Source organism: Neolamprologus multifasciatus, chromosome 18, assembly GCF_963576455.1.
Source record: "Neolamprologus multifasciatus chromosome 18, fNeoMul1.2, whole genome shotgun sequence".
In the NCBI taxonomy this organism is placed as follows: domain Eukaryota; kingdom Metazoa; phylum Chordata; class Actinopteri; order Cichliformes; family Cichlidae; genus Neolamprologus; species Neolamprologus multifasciatus.
The window spans coordinates 9,707,286-9,713,909 of NC_140456.1; positions in this window are offsets into that span (position 1 = coordinate 9,707,286).

The window sequence follows — 6,624 nt, forward strand, 5'->3', positions numbered from 1 at the left end:
TCTGAAAAGCCGCAAGTAGCATTAGCCATTAAAAAGTATTCATTGTGGGGAGACGGTGAAGATTCAATAGTGCAAGTGTTGTTGATGTTTCTTTGTGTAAACCAGGGGTTTCAAACTTATCTTACACGGTGGGCCACAACATAGTCTTACGTGGGCAGGATGCATACCGCATACGACCAAGTTGTTTTTAGACATAACATACCGGTAATGTGTATGTTATTCTTTAGTAACACATTATGTTATGAATTTTTCTCCTTTCTTACACTGTCTCGTTTGATAGAAAGCATTTATGCCCCCTGTCATCGCTGTTTTCACGTAATCCAAAGCTAGTGGGCTAGATTTAACCCTTTCGACGGCCTGGTTCTGGCCCCCTTTCTTTAACAATCCTCACATAATCGTGTATGCTTTAATTCCTCCCCTAATGGTCATCTTCCATTTATACCAGCAATTTAAACTGAAAGGTTTCTTTAAAAATATATAATTAACCCTGAGACATTCATTTCTTTTCAGAATGTGACCCCAATTCTTCTCTGTGGAAGAAAATGGGTGGATGGATTTTGATTTCACAGCATTCATCAAACTTCCCCAGGAGTACTTGAAGGCAACACCATTATCGATGCCAGTTTGTTCTATTTTTCCAAAATAACCTGAAAGTTTGAGGGTTTTTGTTTTTAGTTTCAGTGGTTTATTTATTGGCTTAAGCTCAGATGGCCTGATCCACAAACCCAGACTGCAAACAGGAAGCTTTAGACTTGGGGACAGTTTCTGACAACACTTCTTCAGCAAGACTTGATACACGGGACCTTTGCTGCACTTTCTAACACTCGATCCACTCAGTCTGAAACATATCAGCTTTGTATTTAAACCATTTCCTGTTATATTTTTAAATGGCCTTTTAAAGACGCATCTATCATTTTGCAGACTATAAAAAACGTAACGGTACAAAGGGGGGGGGGGGGATACCCCCCATATTAAAAGGAAAACATATGCGTCATTGAGCCGTGGGAATCACAAACATAGATGTTTACTTCTTCCTTTGATTCACGAGATAATGCTGGGGGCAGGTATGTTGTAACAGCAGAATGCTTGTGTGACGCTTCAGTGTGAGCAAGTTTGTCCTGTCATTGCGAGGAGCCTCGGGGAAAACTGCACACAGCCGGTAAGTACAGCCTCCTGTGAGTCTGTTTTGAATACATTTCCAGTTATATTTCCATGTCAAAGGCAGGTGAGACAAATAAAGACATTTTAAACGGCCTTTGTTGCAGCTGTTACATTTATCTGTGAGATCTAGACACCTAAACAGAACAGTCACATATCAGGATTTTCTGTTTGTGGTATTATCTGGTCTTACCTGAGTCTGCAATCAACAGAGAGGATGTTACAAAAAATGTAACATACTTTTTTTTTTTTTAATTACAATTATTTTCTAATTTATACTTTAAAAAAATCAAAATCATATTTTTAAATTTTAAAAATATGGTTATTGTTGTTATCGACTGTTAAAAACTGTAAAGCATGTTATGGTTTGCGCTATTAGGATGCCAAATTATATTGATTTGTCAGTGTAGTGTGCCAGTTTAGTGTTCCAGCTCTAATTTGGGTACAAAAACATGATTTTTTTTTAATTCCTAAAAAATAAGAGTATAGTTTTTGACAGTTTTCTAAAGTATTTGTGTGACATGTGTTCTAATATTTTTTTTAAGGAAGAAAGAAGTTGAGTAGTTTTGTTTCATACACCTACATTTTTATTTAGGTTTTTTGTTCATTTTGTGCATGCTTTTATTTTACTTAATGTAACTTCTACAGTTTTGTGGCATGCTGGATATCAGCTATTGGCCCAAAGCTTGATGGCGATCCATTCCTGCTGTAGCATTGCTGGAAGCTGATGACAATTTGTGGGGTCCTGGTTGTCCACCTGCCATTTACATCCTGGCAGTAGAGACTTGATTGGCTTAAGATCAGGGGATAGGATCCAAAGTGTTAATTTGCTGATCTCTGTGCAACTTAATTATCACATTTGGTTCTTAATGTGGTGCTTTATCATACAAAAAACTTTCAGGGCCTTTGGAAGAAGTTGGTTTTTGAGGACGTTTTTAGTATCATCAATTAATTTTCTGCTATACAAACTGTGATAAAGATGAATCACTGAAGCTGGGCCTCAGAGATTAGCACAAGTTATTAAAAAAAGGATCAAAATTGTAAAATACTGGGATTACTTGTGAAATACCATCATACGTTGAGTTTCTTTGAAACATTTTGAGTTATGAGCAATGCCAATATATAATAGTTGGTTCAGAAATGGAATTTCTTCTAAAAAGGTGACATCTATTATGAAAAACTAACACAAAGAAATAAGATGTTTCCAAAGTAGGAAAAGGCCAATATTAAAAAATAAAAATCTTTCTGCATCAGTCACTGTGTTACATTTGGTTTTGCAACTAGTCTTAAAACCCTAAAAGTGTTGCCTGACTTTAACCAGTAATCATAAAGTCTTTATTAAGAAAGGAGGAAATGCAGAAACAATTGTTTCATTATTGCCAATTTGGTTCCAACTTCTCAGTTATCGTCATAAACCTCTCTGACGTCATCTGCAAACTGAGCGTCTTTGTGTTTTCACCTGTTAGTCAGATCTTTAAAAATAAAGCCTCTTAAAGACATTAAAAGAAGCTTTTAAGAAGCCAGTATTTATAGTCATCAGAATTTTCTGACACAAAGCATTGATCAGCTAGAATTAAACTAAAGCAATGACAGATTAAAGCAATGAGATTATAAAGCTTTTCCTAAAGGTCGGTTAGTGGAGTTAAGCTCTGTTTACACGGCTCGAAGTTCTAGTCCAGACAGCTCAAATTAAAAAAGGGAAGACTTGAACAGAAACCTCAAACTTCTCTTTTCTTTGTAATTTCAGTAAGAGCAGCTGTGAGGCACAAAGAGTCACACAGTTTAAACTCATCGACACAGCTTTTATTAGTAAACAGTTAAATTATTTAGTAATTTTACATCTCATGCATGCACATTATAAAGTTCAAGAATACAGGAAGCATTTTTTACAAAGTAAATGTGAAAAATGTGCATATAGGAAGTCTATGCCCCGGCCTGCTACAAGACAACACAACGTATTATATAGTATAAAGCTTCAACAGGGGTAACACTGTGTTTTTGCGAACAGCATCCTCATTGAACCAAATCTGTGTTATTTCAGGCAATGGGCTTTTTGTCCAGTCTGATGGTCTCGTAGGTGTCAGTACTTTGGCTGGTCAGACCCTGCAGGACGCAAGCAGACAGACACACATACTGTGAAGTGGCACAAAATTGATGTGAAAGCTGCTCTAAAACGACACTGTTCATTTCCTGCACTGACTGAAGTGTGATTTTGTGACAACCAGCGAGATGAATTAAAAAAAGAAAAACATCTACTGTGCAATGTGCTGTCACTTTTCCATTATGTGCCATTTTAAATATGTTTTTAAGCATTAGAATGAGAAGTCTCACCGCATAGATGCCTCCCCCGGCGGGTTGTTTCTGTGTGAATGGAAATAAAGACATGATCAAGAGTGCGTTCAGGGGCAATTCTTTCAACTACGTGTTGGACATGTGAAATAACTGGATGCTTCTTTGGGTACTGACTGGTATTTGGCAGTCTTTCTTTTTTTTTTCATTTACTCTAAGATTTTGAGATATGAGTAATGTGCAAATCTAGCCCCTTTTTACAGGAAGTGGGATCTGACACTGTTACTTGGTGCGAAAAAAACACTGATGGAAACTGTGACGACATACATAGAGTATAAATAATATAGGTCGGTGGTCAGCTTGCTTACAGGAAATTATAAAAAAGGGTTGGTGTTTAAGCTGAACTATGATGTTACAGAGAAAAAACAGCTTTGACACGCTAAAAAAAACCCTTTTCTATACACACACTTCTGTTTATATTAAATTCCCCATTTCTTTATAATTTTACGCAATAACACAGATTTAATTTTACCTCTGGGTAACTGCCAGATGAGCTGCTGGACGGATGCATCTGTCAAAAAATGTGATTGGGTGACTCCCATTGTAGTTTATTAATCATGTGAAATGTTGAAGAGGATGTAAAATGATTCTAGATAATTGACTCAAAAGAATGCTCGTACGCTATTACAAGGAACCACAAGTTTTTAAAAAGTTATCTAAAGAAATTGAGGAAGTTTTATAAGAGTAACAGAACATTTGCTATACTTTTTGCAGCCTAACATAAAGAGCAACTTTAAACAAACTGCTGCATTTAAGTGCATTTCCTTCACGCACTGTCTAGAAGGAAGAAGGAACAGCTGTACACTTTCTACAGTCCATCATGGCGATCTGTGTGTGTGCGTGTGTGGTTCCTGTTTGCCTTACCCTCAGTCTGCAGTACAGCACGGTGAGGATGATGCCATATAGGATGAGAATACCATCCAGGATAAAACATATATCCATGCCTTCAATGCTGTCTGTACACACATAACACACACTTAGTCGCGATCGTCAACACAGCCAGAAGAAAAATGTTAAGAGACACTAACTCCGTGTCATCCCTTTTCAATGCCACAGGTATCTCAAAAGTACTCCTACTAGAGCAGGATCAAAAAGAGAGCAATGAGTGCTCTTACCGGGTGGGCTGAAGATAAGATGGTTGATCTGCTTTGTTTTTCCCCTTGTAGGCTGTCAGCGAGGTGTCTTATACTCAGAGATGAGAAGCAGCGAACAGGAAGTCAGTGGCTCTCTGTCCGTTTTGAAGCTATGAAACCACACGCCTACCGCACTGCCATCCCCCAACTTGACAGAAGTTCCTCTAAAAGTCTTGCAAAAAACTGATGAAAATTGTTCACGTCCAAAGGCCCAAATCGGCCTTTGGTAACAGCATTCAAGAACAAATTCTTATTAAAGCAAACCAAAATGATCAAATGCAGATATTAATTTTCTTCAACCACATTAAAAAAAAAAAAAAAAGTCTCAGCTCCTTTTGCTTCTTAGCTTCAGTCACATGTTTTGCTTTACAGACTAAAGTTCCCCATGCTGCAAGTTAGGAAACAAGGAGACTTGTAAGTAATAAATGGTTTAATAATGGAAAAAGCCTAGCACACTATACAAGCTACAGTTACCAAAAAGAACAAAATACAACACAGATCTACATTTTTTTTTTTACATTCTGAAAATTGCATCATCATAACTTAGGCACCGTAAAAATGATAGAAAACAACTTATTATAAAAAGGATTTGGAGCCCAAAATAAATCTATGCATGCATTCTTTTGTTCGTTTGTTTTTTGGGTTTTTTTGTTTGTTTTTTACAAAAGTCAGATGACATATCGAACAAATCGGACCTGGTGTTTGTTTGTTTCATTTTTCAGAAATGTGAAGGACTTTTTAAAACCGCATTTGACAAAAACAGTCAGCCTGCTTTTGTCTGTTTCTGTGGCTCAGCATGTGGGGTGGAAACATCGGGTTAAGTATCGGGAGCTGCAGATGAAGGGGTGGGGGAGTCGGAGTCTGCTGCTCCTCCACATCTGGAAACTAAGGCTGAGGAAAGGTCATAGGCAGCATGTTCACTGTGCCCGTTTCAGCTCGTGGCACAAGGCGAGGCGGTGATAAGCTACTGCTGCAGAGGAGCTGCAGAGAGGAGTTACAATCACATGTCTGGTTTGGGATTCTTGTAGATATGCTAGTAAAAAAAAACAAACATTAAACCACAATAAGCCAGCTCATAGTTAAACTACAGCTGCCACATCTGGATTCATTTAATTGTGTAAGAAGTGTGAGACTGACTACATTTACACCTGGTATTACACTGTAACGATACACTATTATTTTGCTTCCAATATTAATAATCAGGGCATTTTCCGATGGACTGAGGTTTTATGACAGATGAGCGCCTGCACACAGTGACTCAAAATGCTGTTATCTGATTATTAGGGTGGCTTAGAGTTAGTGTGCAGGCGGAACTTCTTCTGCAGAATCTAAATATACCCTCGATAATGCAGCAACTCTGTCGGTATCTGTTAAGGAAACTCTTGAAACATGGTTGCACAAACAGTTAACTTGAATTTAGCACAGAGTATGCTTTTTCCCCCCCCAATCAGTCACAGAAAATCTGCAGATTTTATCGCTTAAAATGCAAAGATTCTACCAGCATTTCAACATATCGGACGCGCAGATCGCATTTGCATTAAAGAGTGAGGCTGGTAATACTCTTGTTTTTCATATTGTCAAATAAAAGCCATAAAAAGACCAAAAATACCCCCAGTCAATTATTAACCCCCCCCCAAAAAAAAAGATCACCGATACATCAGGTTAAAATCCACTAGTACACATATTTCAGTATCAGCATACACACTGCTTTGATACGAGCTGATATCAAGACATATTTTTAGTTTGTCCATTGGAGAGACTGACTAGCAGACAGAACATAAAGCGCGAGTATAACTTACTAAAGAATCTAATATTCTGAAAATATGAGCCATTATGTGATATTGGAAATGTTTTACTCTGTAAAGAGTGGCATCGGCCTGTTACTGGCTCCAGTTTTTCCATTGCTGTGCAATTTATTCTTCCACTCACGCCATCCTGCTGCCAAAAATACTCAATTGTATCTAAAAGTAACCAGCTACAAATA